This window comes from Bactrocera neohumeralis, chromosome 5 (genome assembly GCF_024586455.1).
Source record: "Bactrocera neohumeralis isolate Rockhampton chromosome 5, APGP_CSIRO_Bneo_wtdbg2-racon-allhic-juicebox.fasta_v2, whole genome shotgun sequence".
Taxonomy (NCBI): domain Eukaryota; kingdom Metazoa; phylum Arthropoda; class Insecta; order Diptera; family Tephritidae; genus Bactrocera; species Bactrocera neohumeralis.
In genome coordinates, this window is record NC_065922.1 from 21,190,530 (window position 1) to 21,214,903 (window position 24,374).

A 24,374-nucleotide genomic window follows, 5' to 3' on the forward strand; every position below is an offset into this window, starting at 1 on the left:
GGTATGTAGCTAGCCAGCGAGACATGACTCAAGAGGGCGTACTGGCTTAATGAATCTACTTAAAATCGAAAATAAAGTGCTAGATAGAAATAAACCTTATTAGTTTAGATTTCATATGAATCTATGCGACTTCTTAACTTTACCACTCTTTCTTTTTAATCAGAAAAGATATCTTAAGATTAAGAAAATGTTTAAATAAAACAAAATATAAAGTTCCAGCGGCATTTTTGTTGAACTACGTAGTTATTATATATGTCTTTTGATTCAACCTTAATCCCTTTGATGGTTGTTTCACTTTCGTTTGCAATCGTCATTTATATATTCGAAGACTCTGCTCTTTTGCTTCAATAACTGTAAATGTTTAACCTTTGACTCGTTGGCTTGATTTTTGCCCTTTATTTTGTTAATATTTATACTTTTAATTCAAAGCGTTTGTTACTTTACAAGTTCTTCTTGAAACACTGATTATTGCAAATCAAATAAGTTTCCTTCTTCTACTTGATTGTGTTTGAAAAGGAAAATAATTGGAAAGGAAACGGGAACCTGACAAAAAGGAATGTATGAAAATTTGGAACTTATGCAGGTGAAAATATAGCTGAATTTTTCTCATATTTAAAAAAAATCTATTATAACTACGAGCATAGCTTGATTACCATAACAGCTTAGGGTAGAGGAGATCTTTCAGAATTTTGAAGAAAACTGCTATTCTCAGTAGTACCCATACATTTTTCAACACCCATTTGTAGAACAAAAGTGATTTCTAATCTCTTTCTGTTCTTAGAAACTTATGATTTTAACGGATTTGTTTGTTAAAAATATATAAATTGTTTGCAAAAATTCCATCACGCTTACCAGTTTCCTTACATAACGGGTTTTAATACGAGCGCTAGAAAATTTACATTCTTTATTCCTGTGAAAGTACATTCGATACCATTATGTATGGAACTCGAATCCTTTTGCATGGCCACCACGGGCACGCCTGCAGAAGTCCAGAAGCTGAAGCCAATTTTCGACGGTTGGTATTGACTATCGACTTGACGTAGGCCCACATGAAATAGTCCAACGTCGTCAAATCGCACGACCGAGGCGGCCAATTGAGGGGGCCATTTCGTCAGATAACACGTTCACCAAACTTGGTTTTCAATAAATCGATTGTGAAATTCGCTGTGTGGCTTGTGGCGCTGTCCTGTTCATGTGGTTCGATTGTCCAAGTTCATATCATCCAAGATACAAAGATGCCCAACGCTTGAAAACTACGAGTGCTTTGGGTCCTCCTCAATTGATGCGCTAGCGGCAGCAATATTCTCGACACTACGGGCATTCACTGGCGTGGAAACATTTTGTACGTGCCTTTGGTTAAAATTTTTTCACTAGACGTCCAACTCAATTGCTGATCTCACAGGTCGATTATGCCGACCATAAATTGGACGTAGCGCTTTTAAAGTTGAGGCCACTGACTCCGAATTTCGGGAGTAAATTTCTATAATTTCGACTCGTTGTACCGTATATATTTTCATGATGAAATGGCAAATCTTATTGAAGAGAAATGTCAAAAGAGCGGGGGGAAAATATGGCGTCGTTTACTGTCGGTCTACTTTTGTTGCGTCTGTATTGAAAAACCGAGTTAAAGAATAAAAATTTAACTCTTTCTCTTCGTTCAAACTAAAAAAAATGAACTTCTTTAAATAAATATTTAAATATTGAAATTATTGTTAACGAATGAAACAATAAATTGTTAATGCTGTATGTGTGTATGTATGTGTTGCGAGCGACCCTTTTTAAGCTGACAATCTGTACTATTTTCAAGTTGTGACAAATGGTTTTCAAATTAATTGAAATTAATGGGCGGACCCTATAAACTCGACAAGATATTGGGTAAACTATGCATACATATTTGCTTAGGGTAGAGGAAAAAGTATACAAATGAAGAAAAAGAGTAGTAAATGGTTACCACACACAAGTAAAATCACTCTTCAAGCTATCTGTTTTGTGTAAACAAGAAAAGTATTAAAACGATTTATTGTGGAATTTGCTACTAACTTTCGACAGCTGTTGTGGTGTGACATTACAAAAATAACAATAAAGTAAAGGGATATAATAAAGAAGAGACAGGAAATTTCACGCTTCAGCAAATTTATAGAGTGTAAGAAATAATGTAACTGAATCGTAGAGTAGTTGAATTCAATACACACAAATTCAAAATGATAAGATTATCTTATGGACTTTATTCGCCTGTTCAAAGTACGACGACACATCAATTAGGTGATAAAATTCTGCTCAGTCCTACGGCTAAATGTGACCGACGGCTACGAACTGCTTTGTATAAATGCTGATAGTTGCCGTTTGGTGTGCAATTTTATATTATTATAAGATATTAATTTAATTAGACTCATACTTGATACTAGCTAGACCGCTTTTCAAATAATACCCTTTACTTTGCTGCTATTTAATAACGAAATTTTGTGAATAAATACATTGGATGCAATCCAAATATTTACTGAAGAGTCAAGTAATGCAGAAAAAGTGAATATTTCACCGATAACTACTTAAAATGTGCTTTGCGCCTTCAACTCATAAAATACCGACCAATAAAATTACTTATTTTAAAAATATATTCATATGAGTTATGAGTCTTCAATGTAGGAAGGCCATTTGAAAATCCGTGTTTTTCAATATTCTAAACCAGGCGTGTTCACGAATTTCTTTTTGTTGCTGGAAGAAAATACTTGCAAGTAGGATACCATGAACACGGCTATGTGACACATAATTGGCATCCAAGGCTCACAAATCCACCCATAACCAGTTTCTGTGTATTACAAGCGTAAAAGCCTTATTTTTGTGACAATTTTCCAGTTCCACGAACTTCTCATATTTATCAATTTTTCTTTACAATGAACAGTAAGTACATTTTTAACAGAGATGCTTGCCTAGTTTGAGCTTAAGTATGTTTACTATGCAGGCAACAGAGCAAATAAAAGAATTACATTCTTTAGCAAGTGAAATCATTTTAACGAGTATGTGACGGTATGTGTACTTATATACATAGAAATATGTGAACACATAAAATTTTCTTTTGTATGAAGTGAACCACGTTTATAAACAGTAGGCGTCCAGAAAATTGAAATTTCGTAAAGAATAGAAAAACCCAAATCCTTTGTTATTTTGCTGTATGTTTTAGAAGCGTAGAAGTCGGCGAATAAAATTTGCAATGGATGTAAAACTAGGGGATGAGCAGCCATACAACTAATACTGCGCGATACACATGATTTCGAGAAAAGACAATGTAACGAATATCAGCAGGGTTTCAGCACAGTTAACACACATATATAGTAGATTAAAAATATTTCAAATGAATCAAAGAAAAAAAGTCGTTAAATACTATGTCGTATTATCCTTAAAGGTTAGATTAGTCGAAAGCGTTTGGTGGTTACCGGATTGATTATCATAATTAATAAATTAAATTTGGGACTCTACGCGATGTATATATACATCTATCATAATAAATAGGTATATGTATTAAAAAGTAAAATAACACACAAAACCTTTCACCACTCTATTTCTTTTATGATAATATTCCCCATTTTATAAAGTAAAGAATCACGTAGGACATTTTGTAAACTCGCTTTTGTTCACTTGCCAATATAAAAATATGAAATAAAAGCAAAACACATGGTCTTTTAGTCTTATGATTGGTTAACAATAGCATTTAGTAGTTGGCATGAGAACTAAATGCCTGTTAAAAGCCAATTTCAAACACAATAATAGATACTCGAGGAGCACATTATTGTGTGTTAGCCAACAATAGACAGAGTTTTAAAGTAGCGTATGAAAGGACTGGAAACATGTGTTGAAAATTTTTTATATGGTGTAGTACTAATGTATTTTTTTCAATGAAATATGACATGTATGTGAACGAATCTCTTCTCTTCGTAATTTTTAATATACCTATACACAAATTGGCTCAATTCCAAGCCGGAAATGTACGTTATTTCATTTTTGTCTACTGTTTTTTTAATAAAGTTATAAAAATGAGAGTGATAGAAACGCAAATATTAATATAACTCTATATGTCGCGCCGTTAGTTCTGCTTTCTCCAGAATGAATAAAGATGCGAAGCAAATGGGTCTGATAGTGAACTACGGCAAGACGAAATATCTCTTATCATCAAAAAAACGACTAGGCTCCCACGTCACTGTTGACAGTCATAACTTTGAAGTCGTAGATAACTTCGTCTATTTCTAAAAGGGACTCATTATTCTCATCCTGCAGTATGGTTTAGAGGCATGGACGATGTTAACATCTGATAAGTTGACGTTACGAATTTTCGGGAGAAAAGTTCTGCGAAAGATGCGCCTTGGCCACGGCGAATACGATGGAACGATGAGCTGAATGAGATATACGACGACATTGAAATAGTTCAGCGAATTAAAAGACAGCGGCTACGCTGGCTAAGCCATGTCATCCGAATGGACGAAAAAACTCCAGCTATGAAAGTATTCGACATAGTACCCGCCGAAGAGGAAGACCTCTACTTCGTTGGAAAGAACAGGTGGAGAAGGACCTGACTTCGCTTGGAATCACCAATTGGCGCCACATTTCGAAAAAAGGAAACGACTGGCGCGCTGTTGTTAACTCGGCTATAATCGCGTAATCGCTGTCAACGCCAATAGAGAAGAAGAAGATCAGACACAAAAAACCATCAACCTTTCAATGGCATTTTAGGGCCATCCATGTTGAAGAAAAACCTCGTGCAAATGTACCCTCGCTTGTCTATGTTTACAATTCTACCTACGTTTAAAAGCACAGGAATCGTAACGACTTTCCGTCATCTCTTTTAGAAATTTTCGACTTGATAAATTCTCTTAACACAACATAGTACCCCAGGCTAATAAACAAATACGAGTATATACTATATAGTTCGATATATCATAGTACATAAACAACATAAACAATCCTATGTCAGATGATATTCAACAATGTCGGAAGAAATCCTTCAATAACAGTTCGTCCTGCCACCAATAGCCTTGTTCAGCAAATAAAATTATTGGTTGTATATAATACTATATACACGTCCTTCAAGTTGAACGAAATTGTAGAAACGATATTGGAATACATTTGAGGGAAAAACCAATAGTATTAAGAATTCTGACAGCCACTTACACCTACTACTTTAGTGAGTCACCATACAAATGAACACATAAATTGCATTTCTTCTGGCTGATTGTGTCGTCCGACAACTTTTTCAATCAGTTTAAATTACTTCGAAAAATTAACCGACACTTGACCGTCTAGGAAGTCTACGCTAACAAATATCATAATGTACGAGCAAATAACTCTCACAAGCACATAGCACACATATTCACACACTCTGACGGTTATATGTTTGGTTTCCGAAATTTTGCAGTGTTGGCATACAACGTGGTCACTTGTCCAACTCAGTTCCCAATTCATACTCTTACACATAAAGTCGCTTATGTTACATACTTTTCTATGTCTTAGAAATAGCGCTATTTTTCTTTCTTGCGATGGAAAGAGTTCACAATGAAAGTTTACAGAGCTTTATATTAAAGTGCTAAAACACAAGTGGTGATCAAAATTGTAGAAGCCAGATAAATTATGTGTGTAAATGTGGTAAAAGTTTTTAAAGCAAAGATATAGTATGGGAAATACTTTGTTCATTGGAAGAAGCGATAATCAGAAATGTTTAAGAATTTGCACTGCAGTGTAACACTGCCTGGGTTTAGAACTACAGCCGTTGGAATATTCGTGTAAATTTCTGCCAGTTTAAGTATTAAATTGCATCTTTTACAATATACATATATATATGATCATAAAGCCTTTTACTGCTGGCAGGAGTCATTATCTGAGAGATTTTTTCAGATCGCAAGAAAAAACTTTATTCCGACCATTCACTTTGTAAGGCAGCTATATGCTATATATGTACAAGGGGCGTTCCAAAGTCAACAGGACTTAAAAAAAAAACAGAGGAAATGGTTTTCAATTGAGTCAAAACGATGTCCTCGGAGTGGGCATGTGAATTTGCTGAATAGCCAGAAGTTACACGAAGGTAAATCAGGCGAATGCGGTGGTTGCGGCACGATTACGAATAACCAATGCAGTATGAGATGGTGCATTATCGCACTTCTTTGTTCAATAAATTCAGATATAGTAAAAATCGAAGAATTCGCCGCTTATCTGAAATATTTTGACGTGAAATTTAGCATAGGTGTCACTACAGTGTTACCAACTTACACAAAAAAAAGTTTCTGATTCGAAAAACTCGCGAAGTATAAATTAAAAATTCACCTTTCAATTTGATCACAGTAGTATATACATATATGTATAGGTACTGTATGGTCTCCTACGTTACCATCTGAGTGTTACAACCTTCGTGGCAAACTTATTATTTATATCCTGTTCAGGGTATACAAATATCTGTGGCAACTATTAAACGATGTCAGAAGTGAAAGTAATATAAATATCTAAGTCTTCATGACCACCGAAAAAGCGTCAGGTGTCATTGAATATTCATCAGCAAGTGACAAGTGAGAATGTGAGAAGATATTTGAGTGTACTATAGGAACAAAATGCTGAACCAAATACGCTGTAAAATGCTACTTCACGTCATAAACACAATTTTGTATGTTTCGATATTCATAAGCTTGCAAGCCATAATTGGAAGTAAAGGTTCTCCTGCTAATGATTGAAAATGATAACCAAAAGAAGTATCAACAGCGCAACCGTAAATCTTAAAGAGTTCTTTGAATATGTTAATTCCAATGGGTGAGTGTATATACTTTTAAACATTTCAGAAAAATATTTTGCAGGATTTTCGTTCTAAAATTTTTGTTCCTAAATATTACATTTCAATCAAAAGGCATTTATAACGTTCTGTTAAGTTGTTAAACTAATAGCTCCATGTATTTATTTTTTCAATTGCCTTTGGTATTCCGTCGCACCAATTTATGGGCAGGAAATTGAAAATTATGTGGCATCAAATGCAAGCACAGCGTGATTTTAAGTGAATTGCAATATATCACGGACATTGTGCATATAAAAGCGGTCTTGGCCAACAATAACAAAATTAGTGTTTGTGGAAATAAAATGAAATTTCTATTTAAATAACCCAGCACGATATCAAAGTGTTGAGAACAAGTACAACACTGGAAATTGTTATGTATATGTGTGAGTTTTTATTCTCGCGCTGAATTGATTGGAGCTATAAATGAAAATCAGCTACTTAAAACTTAAATTGGAAAATTCAATTAAGAGGGAGAGTGTATTTGCGAAAACTATGAAGGAGAACATTTACTAAAATCCAAAGATCAAAAACAGAGCAAGCCACATTAAATTATGTCATATTAATGAGTTATTTTAATTAGGCTGCCCCATTTACCGACGTTGATCTAAACGCTGGCCTCTTTCCGTAGAACTGATAAAGCTGGTCATACTTTTTCTTTGTGTTTTTTTTTTAAGAAAAGGAAGTCTCGAAAGCCTTAATATATCCATTTGGCCTACTCGGTTTTTAGGCGTTGGGTCTATAAAAAATGTATTCCTGTTCGTATTGCGGATAGTGGAGCAATGTATGCTCTACATCCTGAAATGAATTGCCTCCGCAAATGTCGTATATGCCATCGATCTCCTATTTGAATCGTTTCAAATAAATTTTGAAACAGCCATGCCTTGTGAGAATTTGGGTTAAACAAAAATCTATGTCGCCATGCGGTCTTTTAGCATAGACTAAACGTTGGGGATCAGCCGGAATGTACAAAGCCAAGTTTGACTGACTTCCCATCGTCGTCTTTACTTGAACATTTACCATGTTTCGAACAATAATCCTTAACCCACTCACATTAGCAATGAGTTGATGTAAGTAATTTGAAAAACCAAATTGAACTTATGTTGGAGTAGTAGCAACAAATAAAGTAACACACAGCAAAACTAAATTATTGGACCAGTAAGCAAATTGTGCATAGTCGAAGTTGATGCAGCACACTTGGTAACTATCAACAAAGTTTTAAAGGCTACAATATGATTAAGGTTAAACACATGTATGTATACAAATCTTTAAATGCGGAAGGGCACACAAAACTCGCATATACAGGTACAACAAAAGTGTAGTTGGTCTATATTAGACCAGTTTTCAGATACTAATCTCAAAGCGGAACAATTCACTCTACAAAGTATGTAGAAAAGCCACAGCAATACATGTATGAGCGAGCGAAAACTTTTCCGTTACAAGCGTTTAGATGCATATTTATTCCGGCAATGAGGGCACAATGAGGACAAAGTGAGCTTTTAAAACGCGATTTACATTTCACTATTTGCCGCGACCTCGTCTTCGCTAATGTGGTAAAGTAGCAGTGCAGACGAAAGTTCAGCAAAGAGCATAAGTGTGGATAAGTAGTACACAAAGTGCAGCGAACGCTTATACTATTTAAGCTAGGATTATCACAAATTATGCTTGCAGGTGCGCAGATGTAAACATGCATATGTGAGCGCACTTAAGTAGCTAAAGAAAATATTTGTCGAGATAAAACTAGTTTGTGACTCAAATGTTTCTTTTAAAATTATTTAGTGATTATTTTTTTAAAAACTAAAAAAACATCTAAATTCTTTTATCTACTAAGAATCTTCTTCCGAAATTTTATTAATGTTCGCCATTGCGTATACGTAACCAAAAATAGATGTAATTTGAGTTGCCCACGTAAGTTAGAAATATAAATGGATATTATATTGAATAGTGTAACGCCTAAGCAGAAATGTATTTGCATTTGTAGAACAACAAAAACTCAAACCTTCTATATTGAAATAAATAAATGCTTTAAATATTTAAAACTGTCATTACATAACAGAAATTCCAAGAATATTATTAATGATAATACTTAAAATTGTTTCACTAAAACTTTGCGAAAGCACTTACTGACATAATAATCATATTTAGAGATTCCGAGCAATTAGCTAAATAACCACCAAGCATACTTATTTCTAATGCCATCGAAATTCTTCGGAAATATTTTGTAAATATACGTATTTCTATACAAAAGAAAGAATTTTTGATTGCCATTTAGTTTACAATATTATGAAACCAGATTTACCAGAAGTGTGAAAAATTAAAGATTTTGGCCGAAATTTGGTTATAGATTGCAATTTAGTGTAAATATTTTAGAAAGAACAAAAATGCGTAGTATCAAATGAGTTGACGGATTTTATTAAGAAGACATATTTGGCACATTCTTCGATGAAACATACGGCTAAATACTAAAAAGTTTGCATTATACAAGCTTAAGTAAGACTTTCAAGATCAACGGGAATTATATTTGCTATCCCGTTAACGGAATTGGATATATTCAATTATCTTTCGAATTTCGCTTAACTTTAATTTATAAAGCTTGATATTGGCCTTTGCAATATTTTTTCATTGAACTATTAAACTAAAGCATGCGACAAAGTAAACAAGCTCATATACCCTCCACAGGTGCATTTCTTTTAGTAACTATGTGTTCAGTTCATATGGAAGCTATATGCTATAGTAAGCCGATCTGAACAATCTTTTCGGAGATTACATTATTACCATAAGCAGTAATCCATGCCAAATTTCGTGAAGATACCACGTCAAATGCGAAAGTCTTCCATACAAGCCCTTGATTCCGATCGTTCGGTTTGTATGGAAGCTGTATGTTATAGTAAGCCGATCTGAACAATTTCTTCGGAGATTACATTATTTCTATGAACAATAACTCATACCGATTTTCGTGAATATATCTTGCCAAATACAAAAGTTTGCCATACCAGCACTAGATTCCGGTCGTTCAGTTTGTATAGCAGCTATATGTTATAGTGGTCCGATATCGGCCGTTCCGACAAATGGGCAGCTTCTTGAAGAGAAAATGAAGTTTGCAAAATTTCAAAACGATATCTTAAAACCTGAGGGACTAGTTCGTATATATACAGACAGACTGACGGACAGACAGACAGACAGACGAACATGTCTAAATCGACTCAGCTCAACATACTGATTATTTATATATATACTTTATAGGGTCTCCGACGCTTCCTTCTGGGTGGTTCAAACTTCCTGACAAACTTAATATACCCTGTTCAGGGCATAAAAAATGGCATAATGGTCACGAGAGCTGAAAGCGGGCAAAGAAACTATTTTTTATTATTAAGTGAACTTTCAGGTACTAGCTTATTATATATCCACAAAGGGAAATATCTTTCATTTAAACTATTGTTGAAACTAAATTAATAACGTTAATCCATCACCAACATTTATATCCAGCTGAAGCTGATATTAGCTAATCAAAAGAGTTTTGTAGTCGCAGTGTATTACTCAGTTCGAATAGCAATTAACCGCCTGAAGAACAACAAAGCGGTGGGGGCCGATGGATTACCGGTCCAGCTATTCAAACACGGCGACGGAGAACTGATAAGAAGCATACATCAGCTTCTTTGTAAGATATGGTCGGACGAAAGCATGCCCAATGATTGGAGTTTAAGTGCGCTATGCCCAATCCATAAAAAAGGAGACCCCACAATCTGCGCCAACTATCGTGGGATAAGCCTCCTCAACATCGCATATAAGGTTCTATCGAGCGTATTGTGTGAAAGATTAAAGCCCACCGTTAACAAACTGATTGGACCTTATCAGTGTGGCTTTAGATCTGGAAAATCAACGCACGACCAGATATTCACCATGCGCCAAATCTTGGGAAAAGACCCGTGAAAGAAGAATAGACACACACCACCTCTTCGTCGATTTCAAAGCTGCTTTCGACAGCACGAAAAGGGGCTGCCTTTATGCCGTGATGTCTGAATTTGGTATCCCCGCAAAACTAATACGGCTGTGTAAACTGACGTTAAGCAACACCAAAAGCTCCGTCCGGATCGGGAAGGACCTCTGCGAGCCGTTCGATACCAAACGAGGTTTCAGACAAGGCGATTCCCTATCGTGTGACTTTTTCAACCTGCTTCTGGAGAAAATAGTTCGAGCTGCAGAACTTAAGTAGAGAAGGTACCATCTTTTAAAAGAGTGTACAGCTGCTGGCGTATGCCGATGATATTGATATCATAACTTTGAAGTTGTAGATAATTTCGTCTATCTTGAAACCAGCGTAAACACCATTAACAATGTCAGCCTGGAAATCTAACCATGAAGAAGTTCGAATAGCGATGATGATGATATTGATATCATCGGCCTCAACACCCGCGCCGTTAGTCTGCTTTCTCCAGGCTGCTTGTCCAGCACAGAAAATGGGTCTGGCCGTGAACGAGGGCAAGACGAAATATCTCCTGTCATCAAACAAACAGTCGTCGCACTCGCGACTTGGCTCTCACGTCACTGTTGACAGTCATAACTTTGAAGTTGTAGATAATTTCGTCTATTTAGGAACCAGTATTAACACCACCAACAATGTCAGCCTGGAAATCCAACGCAGGATTGCTCTTGCCACCAGGTGCTACTTCGGACTGAGTAGGCAATTGAAAAGTAAAGTCTTCTCTCGACGAACAAAAGCCAAACTCTATATGATGGGCTGTACGAAAAATACGACGACATTGACATAGTTCAGCGAATTAAAAGACAACGGATACGCTGGCTAGGTCATGTTATCCGGATGGACGAAAACACTCCAGCCCGAATAGTATTCGACACAGTACCCGCCTGGGGAAGCAGAGGAAGAGGAAGACCTCCACTCCGTTGGAAGGACCAGGTGGAGAAGGACCTGGCTTCGCTTGGAATATCCAGTTGGCGCCACGTAGCGAAAAGAAGAAACGACTGCCGCGCTGTTGTTAGCTCGGCTATAATCGCGTAAGCGGTGTCTACGCCAATTAAGAAGAAGAAGAAGAAGTGTATTACTCACCAGAACAAAACAAATTTCTTGCCGTAAAAAAACTGCTCCACATGTCTATTTCTAAAATATTGTTGGTATAAAGACGGTGTATGTATATACATAGTTATATACACATGATAAGGGGGTATACATAAAATAGGGTATTTTCATATTTGAAGAACTTCACCAATAAATTACTTCCAGGCGACTCTTTTGGATAACACCCTAAATGCGTTAATTTGATGAATTACCAACACGCATACACATAGCATATAAATTTCAGGTGAAGGTCTCGTAATCGTAGCATGTGGTTAGTGTATGCTCACATGCAAATATTTATAAAATTACACTTGTGGTTTAGCAAGTGTACAATTTTAATTAGTTTAATTATATTTATTTTTACCGAGGCCACTTAATTACCACGTAAAAATAGGTAAAGGATATGAAATGTTTACCAATTTTCATTAAAAAATTTAAAATATGCGGTTTCATACGAAAAAAAAATTGTATATACACACCTATACATTTTTAGCTTGAAAGAGTTTACAAATTTATATCTATTTTTTAAACTTCTATTAAAAATTTAAAATGGATTTTTTAAAAAACATTAATATTTTGTTAAAATTTATTTCAACATTTTGCTTGTTGCTGTAACAAAATTCACTACGGAAACCAGCAAAATTTTGAGAAGCTCTGTTTTTAACCATTTCTTTCCACAACACAACTCAAAGGTAATAAAACACAGAAATTTGAAACTACGCAGGTACTTATTACTGTGAGCCAAAAATAGAAAGAAAAATAAAATGCCAAATACAGGAAATGAGTCTCCGGTGAAGAAAAATAAATTATTCATGCGAAAGAATTATGCAGAAGGGTTGTAATTAAAAATAAATGAAGAATTTAATGAAAACATAATTATAAATATTTTGTGGAGAAGATACTTTAACTTCAAAATTTATTTAACAAAAAATATTTTAATTGCAAAATCTAAATTTTAAACGCTTAAAATCTCTAAAAATCCAAAAGTTGCGTACACTACGGTATTTATGCACTTTCAAATTATAGTATTAATATTACTAAACTGATCAAAACTATTCCAAATGCTTCTTTTGCACTTCTTATATTAAAATCGGCTACGCAAATTCTATTCAAAAATTTAAGGGCAATTAGTAATGACTCTAGAAAAATTATAGTAAAGAAGCGGCTTGAGTACGAAGTAACGTTCATCAGATTTCACCTTAAGTACGCGCTTCTCGTACAAATAAATGACATACATGAGCTTACAACGGGTTGTCTTGGCAGCTTGTTTTAAGCACGCTCAAGCTAATTTGCCACTTAACTTGTTTTCTGAGAAAAATTATCTAAAATTTTTGTGTAACCAGAAAACATTAGTCGACATCAGCAAAAGTCCTTTATTTTTTATATTTTGAATGGCTTTTTCTTTATGTTTATAGCACTCAATTATTATTCAATGATATATTTTGAAAGTGGAAAATTTATAGCAGAAAGTTGAATGTTACAAAGAACAGTTGAGGAAATGTTGACTAAGAACTCTTGTTTTATTTTTACGATGAATTGTTATGGCTTGGTAACTAATTAAAGTGTGCCTTAATATTTATAAACTAAAAAATTTCAGGAAAATCAGAGGATTGAAGGTGAACTCTGCTGTATTCCTTTGGCAAGTAGATATTAAAGAATAATTCCATAAAATGGTGCATATGCATGAAATTTTTTCATATATTTACTTCAGATTACTATGACTCTGGGTAATTCTATATTGTGTTCTGGATGTGTACAGTAAATACCATTACGTGCATTAAATGCTTATTGTTCACGTAAGTACATATGGTATATTTATTTGGATAACATTAATATTTATGTACCTCTTAACAAGCTGTTAACTTGAACCTTTCTAATAGAACGTGACTACTTTAAGCCTAAGGCAGGGCCACTTTATTTTAGACGTAATATCATGAATTTATTGAAGCAATGGAAATTTATATACACTTATTGTCAGTATTTGCTAATTGTCTAATAGTAGTTCGTATTTTCGACCAAATTTCACAATTTTCGTACACGCCGTGCCGGACAAAATAAATAAAAGAAAAAAAAATAATACTGCAATAAATAGGGATGATACAAATACTAATGTTGCAAGATAATGTTGCTGACTTCAGCCGTATTAAAATTACGGAAAAAGCAAACTTCATAAAAATATATAATAGTTATAATTACATATGCCAATCTAACCATAATTTTGGCATTGTACTATTCCAGTTTAATTGATAGTTTAATTAGCTATTCAATTCTATGATAAATTTTCTTGTTGCTATTAAATGCAAGTAACATAATTTTAGTTAGTTTGTGTATACAAAACTCATAGAGCTTTAGTATTGCTACTTTACTTAATTACGGTTGGGATTTACGCCCCAGGTGGCATTAAGTTAAAGTTTCATGTTAATAATTGGGCAATATTGATATGTATTAATTAACCGTCACATGTTTGTCTGTAGTTTCCTTTATAATAAGCTTTATTTTAATTTTTATGGCGAATGTTATTAAACATGTTTTTGAGTTTATATTACATTTTTTTTGAGAAACCGTCGTTTTGTCAAAAGATTTTATTTGCTATAATATAGTTAAAAGATACCATAATATGTTTATTTATTGTAACTGAATCCAACTATCTTAAACTTTAACTACCGTTTTTGTTAAATGCTATTTATTTGCGTTAATGGTGAACAAAAGATATGCGGCATTGGCATACAAAAATTTCGAAACATATATTTTGCTCTCCTTATTCTTTAGTTTTATTTTACCTACGAACTCATCAGTAATACCTATTATAATTTGCTATTCTCCTTTTTGTACATTCTCCTTAATAATTCTCAAATTCTTTAATTTCTTCCACAAATGTGCAAAATCACGCACCGATCCATTTGAGGTTATTTGAAGGAATTAAATGGAGATACATGTAGCAACAGTAAAGCTGAAATCTTTACTATCCAACAGTTCATACTTGTAGTGTATTCGTGTAGCTACTTTGCAATGTAAAGTAAATTGTAATACCATTTTAATTAAAAAGCGTTAACGAGACAGAACTTTTAAATGCTATGTAAAGAGAAAGGCTAATTATTTCTATACAACTGATAGAGGAAGGTACATTTTAGGGTGGTGAACAACAAAATTTTTTTTCGCTTCGTATTTCGAAAAAAATTTTGCATCTCTGTACTGTGTACAAATTTAGAACGCTTTTTTGTAGCCAATTCATATAAACACAATAAGTAGCAGTAAGTACTTATTTTGTACGCAAACAAACATTTAACGATGTTGAATCTTGCTAACGAGTCGGTTACACGATTCACAGTAATGAACATATGTGGATCATAAAGGATGCAAAGCTAAATAAAGAACTTTTAACAGCACTTAATAAAACTAGGTGACCTCTTAGTAGATGAGGTCTACGATAACTGGCTTAATAAGATTTTTGGTTTATAAAAATATTTAAAGCATACTATTATTTTTATATTTAATATAAAGCAGATCAATATATATACAAGTAGAAATTTTTTTGTGATTTGCTTACTTAGCACTGAATCCAGCCTTACCACAACATTAAACTCCTGCACGCTTACACTTGTTTTAGATATTTCGTCAGTCAATAAAAGTTACTCTCCATTTTTGTTTGCAAAGAAAACGTTGAAACCTTTTGCAAATAATAATAGGGCAATCAATCTAGCATACAATAATTGTGCAAGTAAAACAAAATATTATACAAATCGCTGACTCGATTTCATCAATAATGCACGTAAGTTAGCTTAATCAACAAAATAAGTAGTCACTCAAATGTGTCTGGAAAATCAGCAAGCTAGGCAGATGGCGATGCTGAATAAGGCCCATACTGCATAAATAGATCATAAGGAGTATGCATATTGTTATAAACCAGTTGCAACTCACACACGCTTAACAAACTAAAAGAAAAATGAATTATTATTTGCGCATTTTTTGATTGAAAAACTCAGCGCCACAATTGATTCAATATGCAAAATTTATTAAGAAGTTTGTCTAGCCAAATACACATTTTTAATTCAGTTCTTACTCAAGAGATTTACCATTTTCACTTTAAGAGCCTTTTCGACCATAGACCTGGTTATTGTGTAGGTCCTACTTGCAAGTGATCTAATTCGAAACGAATTGTGTCTAGGTAAGAAATTAGCATAATGGTAACATAACGTTATTGAATTATTACGATACTGTATATATTTGCATAAGCAATTCACAAGCATATTGTTTTGACTCTTTACTTGCTTAATCGCTGCAACAAAAAACACAAACCGTTGTTCGGTAAGCCATAACACCCTAAACTTAAAACCAGTTGTTGAATAAGCAATCTTATACAAGATGCACTACAAAGTAAACAGGACTTTTTGAATCTAGTGCCCCTGGTGGCGCCATCTATATGTCGACTGGTGCGTAAGAATTGTCCAGTGAGAATTTCATGACAATTCATGTTGTTTCATGGAAGTGAAGTCATTGCGTTTTAAGTGTCAGTATGTCTGTGTTATCAGTGCGAAAATGAGCTTCGAACAAAGAGCCAACAATAAATTATTGGTAAAACTTTTACCGAAACGTTTTAATTGATGAAACAAGTTTTTGGCGATGATTGCCTACCCCGTAGCACAGTGCACGAGTGGTTCCAACGTTTTCAAAGTGGTCATGAGGACAAAAATGACGATCAACATGTGGGCCAATCAAAATTCGTTATCACCGGAAATTCCAGCGAAACTGTGCGTGAATTCATCAAAAATCCGCCGAGATCATCATTGAAATTCATGAAAATGGAATTGAACAACTGCAAAATATCGATTTATCGCATTTTGACCGAACATTTGGGCTTACGAAAAGTGTGTGCACGGTTTGCTCCGCACAAATTGACTGACGACCAAAAATTGCTCAAAATCCAACATTCGAAGGACATCATTGTGACCGATTATTTGACCAAAAATCACATTTTAACCATTAAACACTCTCCGTATTCATCTGATATGGCACCGTGCGACTTCTTCCTTTTCGGCAAACTGCATTTGCCCATCACAGGAAAGCGCTATGCAGACGTAGAGACCATTCAAAAGGCTTTTACCCGCATGCTGGCGGCCATACCGGCCAACGAGTTAAAACACTCGTTCGATATGCTTTTGGACCGTGCAAAAAGCTGTATTGAAGCAGAAGGAAACTATTTTGAATAAAATAAATTCATTTTGCCGAAAAAATCATTTGTTCTGTTTTTTTTTTTTTTTAAAGTCCTGTGTACTTAGGAACGCACCTTGTAGTAAAAAGTAGCCATGTTAATTAGACTCAAAGTCTACTATCTTCAGAATGATTGATCAAAGTGATTTTCTACAAACATGTCTAAATTGGTACTTTATAGGTTTCCGGTTAATGGCGATTTGTGGGCGTGGCAGTGGTTCGATTACGCCAATCTACAAACTCCAAGTTTCATCAAGATGTGCCAAGTTTTACTCAAGTTACATCTTGCACGGACGGACAGGCTGATGGTCATCCGAATTTCAACTTTTCTCGTCACCTTGATCATTTATATATCCACATATACATATATCTCGCTTTGTTTTATGTGATACGTACAACCGTTTGGTAAATAAAACTATTATACACTGTAGAAACTGGTTGCAAAAGTATAATGATATAATATTTTTTTAATGGAAGAGCTGTGTAGAGAAAGCCATACAAGATTATAAGAATATAAGCTATTTTCTGACCTTAACAATTTAATTGAAAGCAATTAACATATGAGGGCACAACAGATCTCAGTTCACGGTGCAACCCTCATTTATGTATATTGTATTTATCTAATTATTAAATGCCTCCACTTTTGCTTTTACTAAGGCCTTGTTACTAATTATGGGTAATTATCAACCCACAGGCGAGGAAAAGTGATAAAAAGGGAAGGGCGGCAAATAAAAGAAGTGTCACTAAACAAATATGCCAACAGCTCAAAGGTTGGATGTTAATCTGCAAAAAAGCAAAAGGGCAGTCAACAATAATTAATCTGGAATAGTTGCAACGCAATTAGTTTAGTAAATATATGACACTCTGGAAATTTAATTAAAACATTTAATTTTTTTTTATACTAAAATATCAGTTGTATAAAAGGCTTTTACAAAAGGAAATAAAAAGTAAAAATTTTGAAAATAAAAGCTTATATTAATAAAAAACAAAGTCGTGATTTATATATAAATATAACCTTATATCTTATTATTATAGGTTTGTTTTATTTCTATAAGTAACTCTTATTAAAATTATGAGAGACACAAAGCAATAATTATTATCACAAAGCAAGAGGTGGATAAGAAACTCAACTTAAAATTTTTTTTCTAGCGCGCACATTCTTTCCATTCAATTTTATTTAATTTTATACTTTTCCTTATAGTTTCACAGCCCTTTAAGTCTTCATGTTTTGCAGTTATATCTCCCCACCATTAACGTAATTGCACACAACTCTCCCATGGGTATAAACGTTAATGCCAGGAAATGCAAACAATTTCCTCTTTAACATATATTTTTATTCGACTATTTTTTATAAGGCCTCTGTGGATATTTTTTACAAGCATGGAAATGCGAGAAATTTTCAACTATATGAGTATTTGTGTTGTGCAATGGTAAATAGTGAAGAGTTTAATTTGACGTGAAAAGTTGCTCAGGACTTTTGAGTAGAAAGTTCTTTATGTCCGTCACATTATTCAGTTTGGAAAATGAACTCACATACCTGAAAGCAACATGTTGTTGAAAAACACATAACGTTACCATGGTTTGTATATACTATACATACAATTGTGTATGTATTGTTATCTTTATGTAGTGATGACCTTCATGGGTCAAGCACCATTACGGTACAAACCAATTTCCATTTCTCTTTTTTACTTCGCATTCACTTAAACCACCTATTTATATACTTGCAATTCCGCTACTAAGTGCACTACCAGCTATCCGATGCCACAGCAACAACAGACAAGTAAATTGAATAAAAAGTGCACAAAGAAAATTATGGTGAAAGGTCATTGTTTTATTGCTGTAACAAGTTACTGTTAGCTTTTATACAATGGAATAAATGTGTGCCAGTTTGCCAGCAAAAGGATAGTTTTGCTTAGTAATTTGATATAAGGACAATGTTACGAAAGAAAATGCTTTGCATAGGCTTCCTGAATGCAGTGAAAATGAAGAATGTATATACATATGTACATGTAAGAATGTAGGCCACAAGCAATGAAGACTATTCAAATGCTGAATGTTTTCTGATCCAGTGCCAGTAATAAATAAAGGTATAGATACGGAAGGATAATTATCATCAATATGATTTATTTAGCGATCACACGCTGGTTACGTATACGCAGTGTATAAGATACGTTAATGTTAGTTTGTATAATATCAATTAATATATAAAGTTTTATTGTACAATTTTCTTCTAAATTATAGGCTACATATTTATTGTTACCGATGCATTGAAAGTTTACAATAATTCGGCAATCAGCTTACCCAAAACTTAACTTGGTAAGACAACGAAATCTTCGTTTTCAAAAACGAGACCAGAGAGAATTTAGTACTAAGCCTCAAAACCAATTCTGTCATAGATAGAAATCATTGTTGAAACGAAGGATAACAACAGCACATTTTTTACAAAAACAGCACTTCCTTAAAAATTAAAACAAATACTTCTACTCACCCAATAACCCTTGCAATACGCTTCATCTGTCAAAAGTTCTGGACAGGTGTGATTAAAAATGAGTCCTAAATAAACAAACTTTAGATGCAAATGTGTGACAAATTCGATGGAAAATTAAGGATGGGTTTTTAATTAACATTTAATATCCAATTAACAACGTTAAGAGCACGAGCGCCAACGTGTTCAAATATTATGGAAAAGTTTGTTGAATATATACTAAATTATAGAATATATGAATTGATTATCCCATACTAGCTGAGGTAAAGTGTAAAAAATAAGCATTAATCATTACGGTAATGTCCTTGTAGTGCTCTTTTTATATACATTAGCAGACACACTATTTACAAATATTTGTTTTCAAATTAAAGTGGGATAATGGAAGTAACTAGTTTGCAACTTTTAATGACATATAAAGCACCCTCGTATTTCATTTGAGGAAACAAACAAGAATTAAAATACTATTATATATTATGCAATTAACATGGAAAGGTTTTATTTATTAAGCATTATGAGAATAAGTTTGTATAAACAAGTATATACTATGTACTTACTATCACTATGGCGATACATTTCTTTTCACTTCTTGTTAATGACATGAAATAAATGAAACTTTCTAAAAGCCAAGCCTCAAATAATTTTAAATGTGTGTGATATGCTTTCTTCTGCAATTTCTGCCGCAAATAGGAGACTTTCTTCTGCAACCGGCGGATACAATGAAATATCTAGGGCTCATCCTGGATAGGAAGCTTTCATGGAAGCCGAATATCAAAGAAAAACAAAGAAGGCATTTTGACTTCATACCGGATCACTTGGATCATGGAGTCGCCAAACCGAACTCTGCTAGCTCCTTCTCTGCCCATATACCGACGAGGGAGTTTTTAGTGAGAAGAAGCCGTTGGAGGAGAGGGGCAGTGCGCTATTTCAAAGCTTGGCGGGAAGGTTGGTGAAAGGGTTCATTATCAGGAGCTCTTTATCAAATCCAACTTCAGACTTTCTGACTATTGCAGTATCTTCCAAGCGGAGGTTGCAGTTATTAAGGTAACAGAAGATCTACTGCTTCAGATTGCAGCCTCCTTCAGAGAAGTCCACTCATATAACAAAGCGGAGATACTGACGGTTGAACTCATTAGCAGTGCGTTCAAGGTTAGTCGAAGAGTGCCTAATCTCGCTATCAATAGCATCGAGTGAAAAGACTGGAATGGATGCCAGGCCATAGCGGTATCGCAGAAAATTGCAAAGCTGATGAGCTATCCTGTTGTGGGCTACTATTAGATAGCTGGGCTTTGCGGAAGCCAAAGCCTTTTGGCCCAAGATCGCTGGCAAGAGATCAGCCGATTTTTTTAGCTTTAATATAGAATACCATATAGGTACAGTCACATTACATGTATGAAAGAAAAAAATTTAGGCAATATATGCTTTTTCACTTTTTTAAAGGAAAAACTAAATGCAATGACTTTTCTAACTATTTTATGTAATCACCCGGTATAGAGTACATGTACTTGTATAAGTAATCAAAAAACGTTGAGACTCAGCTGATTAAGGCCAGCTTCTATTGGTATAGAAAAACAGCTTTCAACAGGTACATACCAGTTACTTCATTCATAAAAATTGTGCGAAAGTTGGGTGATGCGCATGCGTTCTTCAACAGAGAGACGCAGGTTTTACTAGCATAATAAGCATAATACTATATATACGAACCTTACCCTCTTGCCATAAATAAAAGCGAAACTTATCAAGCAACATGTGGTTCTTACACAGTAAGATTGTTAGGTGTTGCCATCAACATGTTTATAAGCAATGAATACACGTTTATATACTACATTTAGCTTCTTCTGTGAAAAACTGCTATTATGGGAAACATTGAATTTATTTCGGGAGATATTTTTATGGTAAAGTTTACTTCAAATAAGTGACAAAATAAAAAAAAAAATTAAAAATATGTAGTTATGCTGTACGTTAAATTTTTTTTAATATAATTTTTGATTTGGTGTTATAATAACATTTTTTTGTTATATTCAGAAATTGTATTTAAAATTATTTTTTATTTTTGAACAGCTCTATAGCATATGAAAAAAATCAAATTACACCTTTTTAGGTCTATGATAATATCTAATTTATTCGACATTATCTTAAGGCAAATTTGCTTTTGAAAACAGTCTTTAAGTGCATTTAAGATTTTCCTATATTTCTCAAAAATATGGAAAAATATTTAAAGCGACCTCTAACTTGCTGATAATGGTTTTTTTATAGTAGGAGGCAGCATCGAAAACCGGAGTGCGGGACTTTGATCTTTTAAACCTAACCTACTTCCATCTCATGTCTCCTCCACAGGACTACTGGACTAAGTATTACTTCATAGGATATAATGGTTTATAAAAAATTTGATGTGGATACTCTATCAAATCACGGAGAAAAATCATTGTCTCTTTATCTCATTAATATTTTTTCTCTTTTTCGGGCTAATACTCACAACATGAGAATATTCATTCAAAAAACTCAAATTAGAAATAAAATGTACTCACCATTCTCTTTATAAAGCCAATGTTGAGTATAATCCCTTTATCTCGTTCCACACTCACACCTGTAAACTTTCTCTTCGTTGTTGCTACTCAAGCGCTCTGTGTCCTAAAGGATATGTGGAAATTATGTGCGTCCCAAAAGGACTCTTTAACGCACGTAGTCCTCAGCATAACTGTGCATTATTTAGTTTCTTTTCGTTTGTCTCACTAAGCGGATGTGCAAAGACTAGTTTAACGGTAAAATTTATATCAAATAAATTAACAACTCGCTGAAGTGATTACGATTCAAGTACAAAAAAAAAAAACAAAATACAGCTATACATCACCATTCGGCGCGCGTGTTGACTTGGCAATGAGAAAGTGAATATTCTGAAAATCCTGTAAATGAAGTGGGGAAAATTTTAATTTAAGTTGTAATATTATACTCAATTGTGAAAAAATAAATATAAATTTACAAGTGTTTGGAATCGACATATATATGTGAATATATATTGTATTTAAATTCAATTAATTTGGTGAAAGTTGAATTTTATACTGTGGATTAAGAAAAGAATATTAAACGCTCAAATAGTTTAAAAATCAAATTCAACTTATTAAAAATTAAAAAAAGTTGTGTGCCAGTTCAACTTAAACATAGTAGCTGAAAACTTCTTTTAAGTTTCTATAGCAGTGAAGGTACTAAAGTTTTAAGATCACAGTGGTTATTTGTAAAACAGATATCCCCAAAAAAAAAATAATAATAATCCAAGTGAGCTTAGTTATAATAAATTGTGACTAATATGACAAACTCGGTACATTTTTTTTTTTCAAAAAATAAAATACGAATTTGAATATTTAGTTAAAACAATATTTTGAAGTATAATGTTTTAAAAAAAGATAATACTTTTTTAAATCTCTTAGGTGCAGAAACTTTCTTTAGACTAAACAAACTCTTTCGCTGTTGCTCTTTATTTACTCATATACATACATATATTACCGCGCTTGGCTTCCTTTCTGCTGGCAGTTGGTTTTCTTGTGTAATCAATAAACCCAAAATGCGGTGAAGATGCAAAACTTTTTGTTTTCAGATTAAACAAACTTTATACAGTATTTTAAGTATAGCATGCTTGAATGTACTTGCGTACATACTATAGATAAGCTATGTAAAATCAGTTATTATTTGGTATTAAGAAAAAAGGATGCTAAGATGAGTCGCAGTTGAAATGAAAATGTTGCCGAAAGGCATTTATAAATCCAAAATATTTTCTTACCTTTGAGCCGTATAGCTGACCACATTGTCATATAAGTACAAAAATACAAGAAAAAATTTGCTTAAAAATTTAGTAGAAAATGATTTAGCTCGCATATTATCCCAGCAAACAAGCCCAATTAAAATTCATTAAATTATTTAAGAAAAGCAAACCATTTTCATATCCAACATATACATCGTTTTTATATGAACTGTTGTCAAAAAAATTTAATTTTATTTTATTATATGCAAGTTAAAATATATATCGTCACCTAAAATGCAAAACCACCTGACATCGAAAAAATCGAAATTGTATTTTATATTGCTTACGATTCACCATTCATATTACATATACATATGTAGTACAAAATTTTCAACGTCCACTGACAGATATAACCAATATACATATAACCATTTTATAACCAAAACTCAAATTTTGTTTCAATGTAAGCGGTTTCTTTATATCATTTTTCGTTCGCCTGTAAACTTAAGAAAAGTGATGTTACGTTATTTTGCATTTTAGATGACGATATACACTTGAACAAATCTCTTCACGTTCTGGTTATATGAAATTTTCTTCACACATAACTTTTAACTTTATACATATACCTATTAAGTATTTAAATACTAACGCCCAAAGAAATGTGCCTTTTTTATTTTATGTGCCAATACGAATTCCTTTTTCATAGCACTTATAAATCCAATTTTAATAAAAACAATTCTCTTAAAAAATCACGTTAAATTAAATGACGTGTTTCAATGGCTCTTAAGACACTTTGCAAGTACTACTTATGAATTGTTTTTTACAGTTTAGCTAAAGTGAAGTGGTTTAGTGAGTGAAGTATATGACGAAGAATGTAGAAATAAGGAAATACCTTATAAAACAAAGGAATACTTAAAGTATTTTTAAAAAAGTAAAGAAGGGCTAACTTCAGGTGTAACCAACCATTTCAAACTATTGCAACTTGCAGAAATCAAAGCAGATGAACTTCTTTCAGGTGCTGGCAAAACTTTACATTGAAATAAAAACAAGTTGCTTTTATACTTCGAATATA

The 24,374-nt window shown here is 33.5% G+C and overlaps 1 protein-coding gene across 9 annotated transcripts in view; it reads left to right on the forward strand.

Annotated features, from left to right (window-relative positions):
* The first annotated feature begins 22,299 nt into the window (after positions 1–22,299).
* The window catches only part of LOC126759726 (uncharacterized), a 49,254-nt gene continuing 47,179 nt past the window's right edge, over positions 22,300–24,374 (forward strand). For 7 of the 9 annotated variants that reach the window (XR_007667058.1, XR_007667055.1, XR_007667057.1 and 4 more), the window contains exon 1: positions 22,585–22,766. The gene's annotated coding sequence lies outside the window, so the exon portion shown is untranslated. Of the gene's footprint in view, positions 22,472–22,584; positions 22,767–24,374 lie in introns of those variants that run through there. The other 2 variants (XR_007667056.1, XR_007667061.1) reach the window with 2 other exon arrangements.